Source organism: Sapajus apella, unplaced genomic scaffold (genome assembly GCF_009761245.1).
Source record: "Sapajus apella isolate SASKATOON/1434 unplaced genomic scaffold, GSC_monkey_1.0 scaffold45, whole genome shotgun sequence".
NCBI lineage: Eukaryota > Metazoa > Chordata > Mammalia > Primates > Cebidae > Sapajus > Sapajus apella.
Window position 1 is genome coordinate 16632880 of NW_022436985.1, and position 14896 is coordinate 16647775.

The 14896-nt window shown below is 41.8% G+C and overlaps 1 protein-coding gene and 1 long non-coding RNA gene across 3 annotated transcripts in view; one reads left to right on the top strand and one right to left on the bottom strand.

Annotated features, from left to right (window-relative positions):
• Nucleotides 1-465: 465 nt before the first annotated feature.
• On the bottom strand, nt 466-9726 carry LOC116524487. Its single transcript, XR_004257352.1, has 2 exons — nt 9320-9726; nt 466-654 (listed from the first exon to the last, which is right to left on the bottom strand). It is a non-coding gene; the product is annotated as an uncharacterized LOC116524487 (long non-coding RNA).
• The window catches only part of PRKG2 (protein kinase cGMP-dependent 2), a 121079-nt gene continuing 115393 nt past the window's right edge, over nt 9211-14896 (top strand). For both annotated transcript variants that reach the window (XM_032239808.1, XM_032239809.1), the window contains exon 1: nt 9211-9346. The gene's annotated coding sequence lies outside the window, so the exon portion shown is untranslated. The remainder of the gene's footprint in view (nt 9347-14896) is intronic.

The window sequence follows — 14896 nt, forward strand, 5'->3', positions numbered from 1 at the left end:
ATGGATGTTGGAAAATTTGTGAAGGAGCAGTATACGATATTATAAGACGTAACGGAAGAAGCTCTTGCTTCATGTGGGAGAAACTTAAGGAAGCAAAGTTCCTTAAGGACAGGCAGGTGATCAAGAGCACAGGTAGAAGCACTAAGGTTGGAGAGAGTAATGGACACATCATCCTAAGGGCAAACGAGGGAAGAAAGGCTACATCTTGGTGCAGACAAGTTTCTAGATTTCGCGTAGGGACACTGAGGTAGTTCTTATTGATGAGTTGTACTTAATCGCTCTGTGCCTCAGTTTTCTTATTTAATAAATGGCTATAATAATGATATATCATAGGATCTTCCTGGGGATTAACTGCATTAATGCATGTCATGTGCAGTGCTCACAAGCATTGAAAGGGGTCAACATATACTATTGTTATTGTATGAGTTTTTAGGGCTGCTGTAACAAAGTGCCATAAACCAAGCGTTTTAATGACAAATTCTATTGTTTCCCAATTCTAGAGACTAGATGTCCACAATCAAAGTGATGACAGCATTGGTTCCTTCTGAGGGCATTTGGAAAGAATTTGTTCCAAACATTTCTCCTCAGCTTGCCGACGGCTGTCTTCACATTATCCTTCCACTTTGCCTCTCTGTCTCTGTGTCCACATTTCTCCTTTTCAATAAAGACACAAATCATATCAGATTAATGTCCTCTGTAATGTCCTCATCTTAATTAATTACATCTGTAATAATCCTATATCAAAAAAAGGTCACATTCTGAGGTACAGGGAGTTGGGATTTCAACATATGAATTTTAGGAGGAACACAATTCAATCCATAGCAATTATTTTCTGTGAAGAGTCAGTGAGACCAATGATCATGAGTAAGAATGGCTAGATAAAGGTTTGAAGAAAGAGGAAAAAGGTTTACCACTTTCATTGTAGTAGAGAGAAATATAGCTGACCATGTAAATTCAACAAGATTACCAGGGAGTATTCAGTACCCAGAGGAGATTGATATCAAGAATTCAGAGTGGTGTAAAACCCAAACTCCTTACCATTGCCTACAGGGCTCTATGTCATTTGGCCCCACTCTATCCTCTCTGATCTACGCTGTATCACAGTCCTCCATGTTCTTAGGTTCCAGCCACAATAGCTTTCTTTCTATCCCTGAAACTCCAAGGTCTTTTGGCCTTGAGATAGTTTGGCTGTGATCCCACCCAAATCTCATCTTGAATTATAATCCCGGTAATTCCCACTTGTCTAGGGAGAAACCTAGTTGGAGGTGATTGGATCACGAGGGTGATTTCCTTTATGCTTTTTTCATGACAGTGAATGAGTTCCCATGAGACTCAATAATTTTATAAGGGGATTTTCCTGCTTTGCTCCTCCCAATCTCTCTCCTGCCACCATGTGAAAAGGTCCAAGTCTGTTTCCCCTTCACCTTCTGCCATGATTATAAGTTTCCTGAGGCCTCCCTAGCCATGTGGAACTGTGAGTCAATTAAACCTCTTTTATTTATAAATTACCCAGTCTCAAGGAAGTTCTTTATTAGTCCAACAGGACTAATACTGGCCTGTTGGCCATTGCACTTGCTCTTCTCTGCCTGACATACTCCTCCCTAGATCATCCTGTGGTAGGCTTTGCTTCATCATTTGGGTTTCACTCAAATGCTCCCTCTTAAAGACGTCTTCGGAAGATCACTTCTCAGAAGTAGCTCTCCATTTACTTTTCTACTTTTTCCTTTTCTCCCCTGTCATTTCTTTTATTCAAATACTCGATTCACTAACAGTTTAATGTGCTTTTTGGGTATCTTTTTATTTGTATGTGTTTATGCAAAATGAATAATGTATTTTGTGTATATTACTCTTAATTTATGCAAAGGATATTGTGTTATATATATATATATATATCTCATTGTACTTCTGTTTTCTACTAGATACTGTTATTTTTAAGGTATGTCATTTTGCTTTTGTGAACATCTAACTTGTTGTTTCTAAATATTATTTAATATTCTATGGCATATAGCCATAGGAACTTAACCTATTCACCCTCCCAGAGATGCATACCAGGTGCCCTCTAGCCTTTAATCATAACAATAAAAAGGGAGTGGTAGTAAACATCCCAGTAAATGTTCCCTTATGGACTCATATGGGAATTCCTCTAGGATATATAATATACTCAGAAGTGGAATTGCCAATGGGCTGTACATATTCTTAATCTGAGTAAATCCTGCCAGATGGTTCTCTAGAACAGCGTTACCAGTCAAATCTCCTACTGTTGACCCAGAATTTAAGTTTATCAGAACAGGACCTATCTCTACCTTGTTTCACAAGTGCTTATTGTTTAAGTACAAGAAGAAGTGGAATTCCTTCATAATGGGGGCTTCTCCTGGCTATCGTAAGACATAAGTCTGGGGCAAGGTACCAGTAGTGTGAGATAATGCATTCCATACGAAACTGTAAGGTGGACAGTAAAAACAGCGAGGAAGTAAATAGAGGATAAAGGAACTAGAGGTCACTATGGACCAGAAACACATGAAGAGAATGTAATTGAGCAATTAAGCTTGAAGAATGGAAAGTTGTTGTCAAAGAGTACATTGTCTTATTTTAGTCTGATTTCTCTAGAAAATAGAACCTAAGGTAAAGTTCATATGTGACAATCTATTTAGAATATTATCCCAGGGAAGCAAGAATGAGCAGAAAAAAAAACAGAAATAAAAGAGAGAAGGAGAAAAAGTAGATTCCAAGTTGTGCATTACCAATTTGTCTACAGCTTCTCTAGAAAACAAAGCTGGTTGCTGAGTCATGTCAGAGCAGCCAGAAATACAGAACCATTGCATCTTTAAACAGCTTCTGGGTGGGCAGGAAGGGTGAACAATTGATTTGTTGTCCTCTTACTGGCTCCTGTCTCTCAGTGGTCAAAGTCGGCTCCACAGGGCATTAACTCCACTGTATTTCTGGGTTGTGTTTTGGGCCTCTCCAGGCAGCAATGAGGGAAGCCAGAGCTTATGTGGGTTCAGTCAGGTCAGCCCAGGGGCCTGGAGCTGCTGATGTTCCCTCTACAGTGGGTGTTATGAAGGTCATGCTGGTCTGGCCCTGGATCCAAGGGAGGCCGAGGTCAGTGACAGCATCAGACTGGGCCTTACAACCATGGGGACAACACCAGCCATTGCTTGGGCCATTCTGGCTGAGAAGCAAGGCAGAGGACTGAAGCCCTGGAGGCAGGCAGGGCCATGTGGATCTGGGGTGCATATGCATTAGCAGAATTGTTGATTTTAAAGAGAATTCCAGGTGTGACTATGGGAGTGATGGCCAAAGCTGAGATGGAGCTATTAGATATGGGAAGACTAAGGAGCTGAGAGGTTAAAGCGTTGAATGGGTAGTCTGGGTTGACTCTAAAATAGCACAAGATGGAGGGATGCTAAATCCTGTGAACCTAGTGCATAGTTAGTGTACGCTAGCTATATTATTTAATGACTATCTATACCTAGAAAGAAATCACTATTTAGGAAAGTAAATGCACCCTGGGCTGAAACTTATTATGTATAGATAAAACCAGAAAACCAAATTTATTTATATTTTGTACTTTTAAAGTAAAATTTACAATTACCTGATTGTTAATTAAGCAGACTATTAATTTCTAATTTATATCATTATTCTAAACAATTGTCTTTATTCCAGAAGGAAAATCAAGAACATGCTTCAAATTCTTTCTATAGAACTTCAGAAGCATAAGCAAAATTCTTCTGGATAACAAATCATGGCTTTCTATCAACTCTAGAATTGGACCTCCTGTGTGTGGTACTGACAGAGACACAGCAAAGATAATCAAATGTGAACCATGCCCTCCAGGTGTTTACAGTTCCTAGAAGAGATAAATGTAGTTAGACATCAATAATACAAGGTAGAAAGTGATAAATACCATAAGAAGGGCTGAGACAAAGTACAGTGCAAGCAATTTCTGGAAAGGGTGGATACCTAGAAATAATCAGTGAAGCTATGAGATGAGACACACACACACACACACACGCACACACACACACACACAGAGAGAGAGAGAGAGAGAGAGAGAGAGAGACAGAGAAGGAGAGAAAAAAGAAGCTAAGGTCAGAATCAGAATCCTGGGAAAATTTGGACTGGGTGGGAGTGGGAATAGATGAGGGGGGACATTCACAGAGAGGATGTGCAAGAGACAGGTCAATTCTAGATTGGGATCACATGAAGGCTTGGCTGCTGCTTGGAGGAGCTTGGAAATGGCCCAGATGTGCCACAAGCTAATGCCCATAACATTCTCAACCCAATTGGGAAGGCACTGGTAAATGATAGGTCACTGTCCTATTGGAAAAAGGAGTGGAAAGAAGAGTGATGCTTCCAATGCTAGGCCTGGATGATTGTATGACACTATTGATGAGCTCCCACAAAGTAAGTAGAGTCATCACTTGAAAGTCTCTAGTATCTTGATAGACAGTTTTTTTTTTTTTTAAGAAGATAGTAGAATAAAGAGTGAAAATTTTAAATTGCTTTTTAAATAATGAAGAGTCTTGAGCTGAGTATGTTCTGGAGATATAACCATGGATACAACAAAGTCCCTGCTCTGAAGTCTAATGAGGGAGATTGACAAGTCAACAAGGATTTTTAACTTGGAGCAGCACCATGTTGCTGTGGGGTATTGGGAGAGAAGCACTATCCTGCATGGTCAGGAAGACTTCATGGAAGAGATAAATGTCATTGAGGTAAATAAAAGGATTGTGGGCTGCAGGGAGCTTAGAAAACATGAAAATCGGGGTGGAATCAATTGGCCCAGTTTTATAACCATATTGAATGATGCTGAAACCTGGAGAGCAAAAGCATCAAAGACAAATAGGATTTTTTTTTTTTTCTGGGTTAGGGTTTGGCAAAACCAATCCGAAAGAAGGGCATTATGACCTGAGGTTCTAGCCTTAGCAACTGAAATGGCTGCTGACGAAGTCACTGTGGTACCGTAAGCAAGCCTGAAGATAAATGAAAGAATAAAGAAGGGAAGGAAACAAAACCAAAGAAGTGGCAAGAAAATGGAGTGTGAATCGCCAGCATGGCAGTTTTGTCCCTCTTATGTCCCCAGGAGATTTTCTGCTGATACATAGAAGGAACCTCATTTGGGCGTTGGAGGGCTCCAAGCTGCAGTTTAAAGGTTATGAGCACAAGGCTGATCTGATGAGGTGCCCTGACAGGAGTCTGGGCACGAAGGCAACTACAGAGCCTCCTGTGTGGAAATTTATCCCAAGAAAATAAGATTGACATGGATGATCCTGAACCAGAATTTAGTCATCCAGGGGCTTGTGAGTCTGAATTCAGTAGGGAAAATTACCGGATCACTTCCTAGTCCAGCCTCTTGGATGCAGGTCCCCCCAAGAAACAGAAGGTAGGCAAAACCAGGAGATTTCTGTAAAACACTAGGGCTGCTTGGGGACTTAGCTGCGTATAAAACAAGGAAAGACAGGCCTTTCATTGTCCCCATCTCCATAGGCTACCTCGGAACTTTGACATCATGAGAATGCTAGTGCTTCGGTGACAGGGCTTAGCAGAGACCAGGACACCTAGTGGAGCAGAGGCTTACCCAGCGGGAGGAGGATTAGTCATGAACATGTCCCACATTACCTGTATGCTCAATTTAACATTGCAGATGGGGCTCTGAGGGGGCTGTGTTCCTCAGTCAATGGCAGAGAAAGGCCAGTGGATTTTGATTTCTCGTTGTCTTTGTACAGGTAGAAGTCAAGATTTTAGGGTCTGGAGTTACAAAAATTGGCTCTGCAACTTATTAGCTCTGTGAATTAGATCAAAGTTATTTAACCCTCTGAGCTTCCTTCCTAGGGTACGCTTACCTCCACAGGTCAATAGAATAAATGAGAAATTACATGGAAGCCTTTAACACATGACACAGAGTCTGACACCACAGGTCAGGATCCCACCTGAAAGTGCTTCCTCCCCACTCCCTGTCTCACTCTTACTCACCTTAAGTGAAATGTCCCCCACTTTTTTTCCAAGAGACATTATCCCTGAGTCCCTGTAGCGGACTCTAGATTGCCTATCCAGCATCCATTGTCATCCTCTCCTTTTCATTCGAGTACGCACTTCTCAAAGAATGCTATCTGGAAAAGCTAGGAACCAATCTTGTAGTGCCTAAGAGCCCGGGAATGGTGATTCCCCACTCCACCTCCAGCATCTTGGGGTAAGAATATGCTCAGTTTGGACTAATGCAGGTGAAAAGTCTCCTAGAAGCTTCCAAGAATGATTTTCTGACTCCAAGGAGACTCTCTGTGACCTTTGGGCACTGTTCGGATTGCCCATAATTATGAGCTGTTCCAGTCATCCTAAGGCCATGGGTGGTACAGTCCCCAGGACAAAGCTGCCACACTGGGGATTAGCAGGAGGAATAACGGGAACAGCTCAGGGCCTTCCTGGACACAACTGTCTCCCTGAATTCACCAATTAGAGCCTCCTGACCTTGGGACTTCTTGCCTTGTGAAACAGTAAGTTTCCTTATCATTTAAGACATTCCAAATTAGGTTAATTATTAATTGCAGCCTCTCACATCTAAATTATAACCCCATATTTTTTTCTCTCATTTTCCTTCACAGTATTTCTCCCATACATGCTTACTTTTGTGTTTACTTGTTTAATGTCTGTTTCTCTCACTGGATTGTACATTCTTAAGTTGGGAGATCACAAGTTAATTTTGTTCACCATTGAATTCCCAGCATTTAGCACTGGGCCTAATATGCAGCAGCTGCTGAAAGCACATTTGTTGAAAGTCTGAGTAAAAGGCTTGAAAAGTGGCCACTTTCTTTCTCTTCCTCCTTTTCCTTGCTGAGCATGGTAGAGTTGACAGAGCACAGTATTGCTAGGAGGGAACTTCAGTTTCTCCTCAAACTCTTCCTAGCTGTGTGACCCTGTGCAGCAGCCTGCATTGCATTCCCAGTTTTCAAGCTTTTGCTTCAATGAACAGTAAGAAAGTACGTATGACCCAGTTGACCCAATGTGCACATAGACTCTGCTATTTTTTATTCTATTCTGTATCATTTTAAAAATGCTGGCTTTGACCCAATACCTCAATTTTATGATCCATTAATTAGCAACCCATTGTTGAAAAAAGCCCGGGACTAAATGAGACGTAAGGACTTTGCAGCACTATTCACAATAGCAAAGTCATGGAGTCAACCTCCTTGTCCATTAAGGGGTGATTGGATTTATAAATGTGGTAATATACATACTATGGTGGTATACACACACACACACACACACACACACACACAAAATGTGTACGTTATCACCTGAAAAATTAAAAAAAATTTTCAGATTCGGGGTGCTATATATATGTATATATGTATACATACGTATATATATATGCGTGTATATATACACATACGTACACGCTATGGAATACTACCCAGTCACAAAAAGAATGAAATCATATCTTTTGCAACAACATGGATGGGAATACAGGCTATTATCCTAAGTGAAATGACTCAGAAACAAGGTCAAAAACTGCACAATCTCTTACTAGTGGGAGCTAAACAATGGGTAGGCATGAACATACCCAGAATGGAATAATAGACATTGGGGACACCAATAGGTGGAAGGGTGGGAGGTGGGTGAGGTAGGAAATACAACTTATTCGGTACAGTGCACATTATTCGGATGATAGGTATGCTAAAAGCCCAGATCTCACCACTATGTGTTATGCCTGTGTAATGCAACTGCACTTGTACCCCTGAATCTAAAAAAGGTTTCCTTTAAGGACTTTGAAAAATTGTTTTTCTCCTTTTTGTCGTTAAATTCTTTATAAAAATTCAGCTTATCAACTTAAAAGCCCATGATTACAGTGGCATACAATGACTGATTTTCTCTTTTCTTGTGGAATTCTTCCTCACTCCTTTCTCCTCTAATTTTTTTTTTCTTTTGCGGTCTGTCTAAAACGTACAGATTCTGGGATAACTTCAGGAAACAGTACTTTGTGTACTTTTGCTTATTTTCCTCCGGTTAGCACAAAAACAAGCAGGACTATATTCCTCCTCCTCTGAAACTTAATGGCCTCATTCAACATATTTCACACGGGCCTCATTTTTTATATAAGTTTATGTATGTAACAGTGTATACAAATGTTACATGAGCCCCACTGCCACCATGTGGTTTAAAAACCCAAGAGAGTTGGTTCTAACATTATCTAGATGCACAGTGAGGAATAGACCCTCACTGTACTCTCCATCTCTCAACACAGAAACTGCCCTTGTCCTCAGTGGATTTGCTAGTGAAATTCCTCTGGGGGCAGGAGGAAGGGAAAAAGCCACACGGAGATCTCACAACTCCAGAGCACAGCAAATAATGCGGTGGGGTGTACATATATATTTAGAAAATTATAATGCACCCTTCAGGAAAAAAAAAATGTACTCAAAAGGCGACGGGAGAGCATTATCTGCTTGGGTGCTCAAGAAGCTCCCTACCCAAAGACCTGCAGATTCGGAAGGTATAATTTCTGTTCGAAACTCGATTCAACCCCTGCCCCCTGCATCACGTGAACTAGATGTAAGTTATGGCCCTGGAGTCCGGGAGGGGCGCGTCGCCGAGCTGCTTCGGGGTCACATGTCTTTGTAGAAGGGCATTGGTGTGATAGAGGAGGGCTTGTCCAGGGTACGTGCGCCTGTTTGAGCTCTGGGAGGGAAGCCGAAGTGGAGAGAGCCTGCAGTGAACACAGACTGGAAGGATGGAGGAAAGGGAGGGGAAGGAAAAAACGAACACCCCTGAACTTTCCTCTTTACTCGTCCCACACACTTGAAATAGAAACAATAACACGAAACAAAAAATGCCTACAACCACGATGTTATCGCCCTACTAATGTTGCCTCACTCTGGAGGGTATGGGGTATAAAGTGCAGACTGCGGCGGTGTCGGGAGTAAAGGTTCGGGCCAGTGTGGGTGCGGGCGCGGATGACCCCACCTTTAGGGAAGCCGGCGCCTACTCTCCACGCAGTAGCCCCGGCTGACCCCCTCCCTCCTCCTTCCCTCCTCTCTTCCCTCCCTCCCTGCGTGTCGCCTCTGCACCGGCCCCCGCCGCGGAGACAGGCGGCAGTACCGACGCCGCCGCAGCTCCTGCCCGCATAGCGCTCGCCCGCGCCCCCGGCTCGCACGTAGCTGGAGCCGCTGCGCCGGCAGCCCCGGGCCCGCGCTGTGCACCGTGCGCACTGCGGGGCTGGCTGAGCTGACCTGCGCGGGGCTCGGGCGCCGCCGGCGGCTGGGGAGGGCGGCGTGGGAGAGGACGCCGAGACGCAGGGGCGGCCGCGCCGAGGTGACAAGCTGCGCACCTGGAAAGTTACCCGGCTGTCTGTCTGGTGAGGTTCGCGGGCTGGGGAGCTTGGGCGCCGGGGTGTTCAGGGCGCGCGTGGAGGGACGGGGTCGGGGTGTGAGCATGTGCATGCTGTGCTTGCGTTGCGGGATGCGCGCCTCTGTTCCACACCCAGCTGGTCTCCTGCTTGTGCTGTTCGAGTGTGGACGTGTGCACGCGTTGCATTCGTTCGGCGTGGCAGCGTTTCGTGAGCCCCTGGAGGCAGGGAAAGGCTACTCGTGTTCAGAGGCTCTGCTGAGGGCGGGAGGGGCTCAGCCCCAGTGGGGAGTCCTTAGTGTTCTCCAGGCTTTAGCGAGGAGCGGCGGTGGAGGCTGTTGCTCCGAGCTGGGGGCTTGGCGGTGCTGTCAGGGCGTGCGCTCCCGGCTTTGCTCGTGGAGCTCAGGGTAGTTGCTAGGGTACAGTACTCAGGCAAGGACTTCTAGGAGTCCTGGTAAACTTGTGTGGATGTCCTTTTGTCACTCTCGGCACCGTGAGGCGCTTTCCCATATTTATATTTCTCGGTGATGAAGAAACAAGAGCAAGCAAACAAAGCCCAGAAATCAGCCACTTTGGGAATGAGAGAAAAAGAAATGGGTTCAGTTTTGAGAACTACGGTGCAAGCACAAAGCTGTTGAGGCCACAGCTGACAATAGAAACAGTACATGGAGAATGAGTAGGTAGAAAAGGATGACGCTGGGACAAATGTCTTGGTTTCCTGATCTTCATCTTGTTTCCCAAGTTCCGGGGGGCTGCTTCTTTTTTTCTTTTGTTTTAAAGGAAGAGAGCAGCATACACCTGCCTCCACCCCACCACACCCCCATACTTACAGTTTCTTAGAAATTGTCTTTTTTCTTTGCAAGTTTCTATTTAATTCATGGAGAAGGCGATCATCCCACATAACATACAGTAGCTGTTTTCAGTACTCCTGTTCAGTTTTGCACAGGAGGGTATGAGCTAGTATGGTAGAGAATTCTCTTTGGAGAATTAGAGCGCATCCTCTCTGTCGGAACATTGTGTAACTAAGAATAAACGACCTGAAAAGATGATACCCAGGGATCTTTCTCTTTTACATGAAATCCTTAACTTCAGTTCTATGAAGTCATTACAAGTGAGGATAATAAGAATTCACCTCACAGTGAAGGCATATGTTGCCCGGCTGTTGCCCAAGTCCTGTGATCCCTTACTGTCTTGCTTCCTCTAGGCTATTTTTCCTATCAATTATTTCTTCTTCTCCCATATTTTCATTTTCCCTATCTACTGTGCTTCATTATCCTGGAGCTACAGACACTTGCAAGGTTTCATTATTTTAAAAATCCCTCGCATGAACCATGACGCCATCTTGCAGGCCCTACTCTTAGCGCCAGCTCTTTCCGTGGTCCTTTGTAATTGGGTGTCTATCCCCACTCTTTGACAAGTTAGATTCAGTACTTTTCCCTCTGATCGCATTGGCTGTGACAAGCCTGTGGGATGTGAGGCACAGCCTGCTCACCTCTTAAAGATCTTATCTGCATGGCCTCTTTGATGCTTCTCCTAAATCTCTTACTGGTACACTTGATTCCTTCTCCTTCTTTGTTATTTGCTTCTCCTCCTCCTCTCCCTCAGGTAATATCCACAGATATTACCTATATGTTCATGGGTAACAATAGAGACATTCCATTCTTATCTCCCTTAGTGATCTCATCCACAAATGAGACTTCAAGTCTTATTTCTATGGAGCAGTCTCTTCCCCTGACTTTTCTTTTTTGCTTCTACCTGCTAGACATTTGCATCATGATGACCCACAAGCATCTCAAGCTTAATAAATGTAAATCCAGACTCATTACTGTCTTTACAAAGCATGCTCATTCTCCTGACTTCTGTCAGTGTCAGTGCCTGGCCCATACACGGTGCCCTATGTGTTCTTTTTGAATGACTGAATGAATGAAACGTAGGTAGTACTACTTTCCTTCAAGCTTCCTAAGATCAAAACATTGAAATCATTTTGATTGCTCTCCCATGCACATCCACTTAATTACTACATTAGAGACGCTACCCTGCAGTGTTCCTCCCACTCGTCCTCTTCTTTTAATATTAATCTCTTCACATCCTTTCTCACTTTAATCAAAGCAGTAGCTTCTTACCATATCTTACAGTTTTCTTTCCAACCTCATATAGACCTAGACCCTCTTCCTCTCCTCATCATCAATATCCTGGGCACTTGCATCCATGTCTTCCAATTAAGCCTCTATTTATATATCAACAACTTCTGAGTATTTTCAGTTTTCCTTTTTCTTTAGCTTTTCTTATCCCTCATTTCTTACTGCTCACTAAACTTCTCTGTCTTAAAGTTTCCACAGGTGCTTTAAACTGAGTATGTCCAAAATTAAACCCACTGTCCTGTCCCTCAAATGTACTCCTCATTTTGGTCAATGACATCACTTTTTACTCAGTTGCTACAATGTAAACTTTCAAATCCTTATCCTCTCTCTTCTTGCCACCACTCAAAAATTCTGTCAGCTATAATCTTCTGACCTAGACTTACAGACCTACCTTTCTGTGTGTTTGCTTGTTTATCTGTTAATGTAGCCCCCCAAAATAGCTGAATTTGGCAGTCACATATAGGATACGTGGCATTCACAAAATTACTGCGAACATTCTGCTGGAGAGAGGGGCACTTCAAAGATACAATCAACCTCCAGAGTAGCTGAAACTTTGGTACAATAAGCTTGTATGATTGCCTGTCAAGAGAAAGTTTTTCTTCAACCAAGATGCTGTAGACAGACAAAACAAGCAGTAGATTCCAAACTGAGCCTCAGGCGAAGTGTTGCAAGGTCAGACAGACAGATACTTTTAATTGTGTCATTGATGTGAAAGTGAGCTGACTCCCACATGGACAACTCTGCGTGGTTTGCTTCAGGGAGAAGAATCAGGGATTTATATATTCAGTTATTTTCTAAAGGAACTTTAGGGAGACAAGCTAATGGTAACACCAAATGTATCAGTTTCCTATCCACCTAGAATATTATCTATAAATGTCTGTATAATTCACTCCTCTGATTTCAAACTGAATGGCCCATTATCATTAAAAAACCAGTTCTGCTTTTAATGATTTATTGAAGGGAAGGACATTGCGTGTTACCTATAGCTGTAACTTTTATTAAGTCTCCTATGACAGTGTTTTTCTCTCTGGCTGCCATGGAGATGGTCCATTTTTTTCTCGAGTTCAAGAAGTTCAAGTCATTAAATAGTGTTGGGACTCTGAGCTTTAATCCTGAAACTATCACCTCCTATTTGGATTGGTGCAATAGTATCTTTCCTTGTCTCACTTCCTCTAAGCTCTTTTTACTCCATTTCTTATTTATGAGAATATTATTTTCCTAAAGGACAAATCTAACCACATAACTAGAAAACTTAGTGTATCTTAAAATTCAGATGCCCTAGGAAATTTTTCAGAATTTTTTTTTTTTGAGGCAAAGTCTTGCTCTGTCACCCAGGCTGGAGTGCAGCAGCACGATCTCTGCTCACTGAAACCTCCGCCTCTTGGGTTCAAGCGATTCTCCTGCCTCAGCCTCCTGAGTAGCTGGGATTACAAGGCAGGTGCCACCACGCCTGGCTAATTTTTTGTATTTTTAGTAGAGATGGGGTTTCACTGTGGTTGTCAGGCTGGTCTCTAACTCCTGTCTTGTGATCCACCTGCCTTGGCCTCCCAAAGTGCTAGGATTACAGGTGTGACCCACTGTGCCTGGCCCAGTATCTTACTTTTTCAGTTTCATTATTCATTACTCTCCTTCCATCCATCACACATTTTAGCCGTCCCTTGAATGTGATATCAGCTTTCTTAAATTCATTTCTTAGTACATATTCTTTTCTTAAACTAATAGACTATTTTAGAGAAATTTTAGGTTTATAGAAAAATTGAGTAAAAAGCACAGAGTTCCTATATACCCATCTCACAGGACTTTCCCCTGCTCTAAACATCTTTCATCAGTGTGGTACATGTGTTACAAGTGATGGAACTGTTACTGATGCATTATTATTGAAGTCCATGGTTTACATTAGGGTTCATTCCTTTTGTATATTCCATGGGTTTTGATAAGTATGTAATGAAATGTACATATTGTTACAGTATCATATTGAGTTTACTGCCCTAAAAAAATTATTTCATACATATTCCTTTCTATCTTTCCCCAAGCTCTTGGCAACCACTGATCTTTTTATGGTCTCCAAGTTTTGTCTTTTTCAGAATACTATACAGTTGAAATCATACAATGTATAGACTTTTCAGATTGGCTTCTTTCGCCTAGCAATATGCATTTAAAATTTCTTCTTATCTTCTCATTGGTTGACATTGCTTTTATTATTGAATAATATTCTATTATATGGATGTAACACAGTTTGTTTATCCATTTACCTACTGAAGGACATCTTGGTTGCTTCCAGGTTTTGGGAATTACAAACAAAACTGCCATAAACATTCATGTGCAGGTTTTAGTGAAAACATACGTCTCATATCAGTTGGTTAGATACCAAGAAGCATGATTGCTGAATTGTAGAGCAAGAGTATATTTAGCTTTGTAATAAGCTGCCAAATTGTCCTCTAATGTAACTATGTCATTTTTATTCCCACCAGCAATGAATGAGCATTCCTGTTGCTCCCTATTCACACCAGCATTTGGCATTGTCAGTGTTCTGGATTGTAGTTATTCTAAAAGGTGTGTAGTGGAATCTCATTATTGTTTAAATTTAAGATTCCCTAATGAAGTATGATGTTGAGTATCTTTTTATATGCTTATTCACCAACTGTGTGTCTTCTTTGGTGAGGTGTCTGCTCAGATCTTGTGACCATTTTTCAGTTGGGTTATTTATTTTCCTATTACTGAGTGTTCAGAGTTCCTCCTTTATTAGACATATATTTTAGAAGCATGTTCTCTCAGTATGGCTTCTCTTCTTTTTTTTCAGAACAGTCATTCTCTTTTTTTTTCAGAACAGAAGTTTTAAATTTAATCAAGTCAAAATTATCAATTTTTTCTCTGTATAATTAGGCTTTTTGGTCTTTTATCTAAAAAGTCATCACAAAACTCAGGATCACCTAGAATTTCTCCTGTTGTCTTTTGGGGGTTTTGTAATATTGTGTCTTACATCTAGGGCTGTGATCCATTTTAAGGTAACTTTTGTGAAAGCTATAAGGTCTGTATTTAGATTTTACTTTTTTTTTTTTTTTAATTAATGCCTAGTTGTTCCACTACAAGTTGTTAAAAAAGATTATCCTTACTCCATTGATTTGTCTTTGCTCTATTTTGTATTCTTTAATCTTTGGATCTGTTGACTCTGTTGTTTGGGTCTACTTCTGGGATCTCTGTTCTGTCCCATTGATCTACTTGTCTATTCTTTCACCAGTACAGCACTATATTGACTACTGTTACTTTATTACTAAGCCTTAAAGTTGGGTAGTATCAGTTCTCCTTCAATATTGTGTTGGTTTAGTACGTATTTTCTGATCAATAAGTTTTTCTTTTAAGATAAATTGTCATGTTGGATAAATAATGTTAACCGTAATAATAATAGTAATATTTAATAT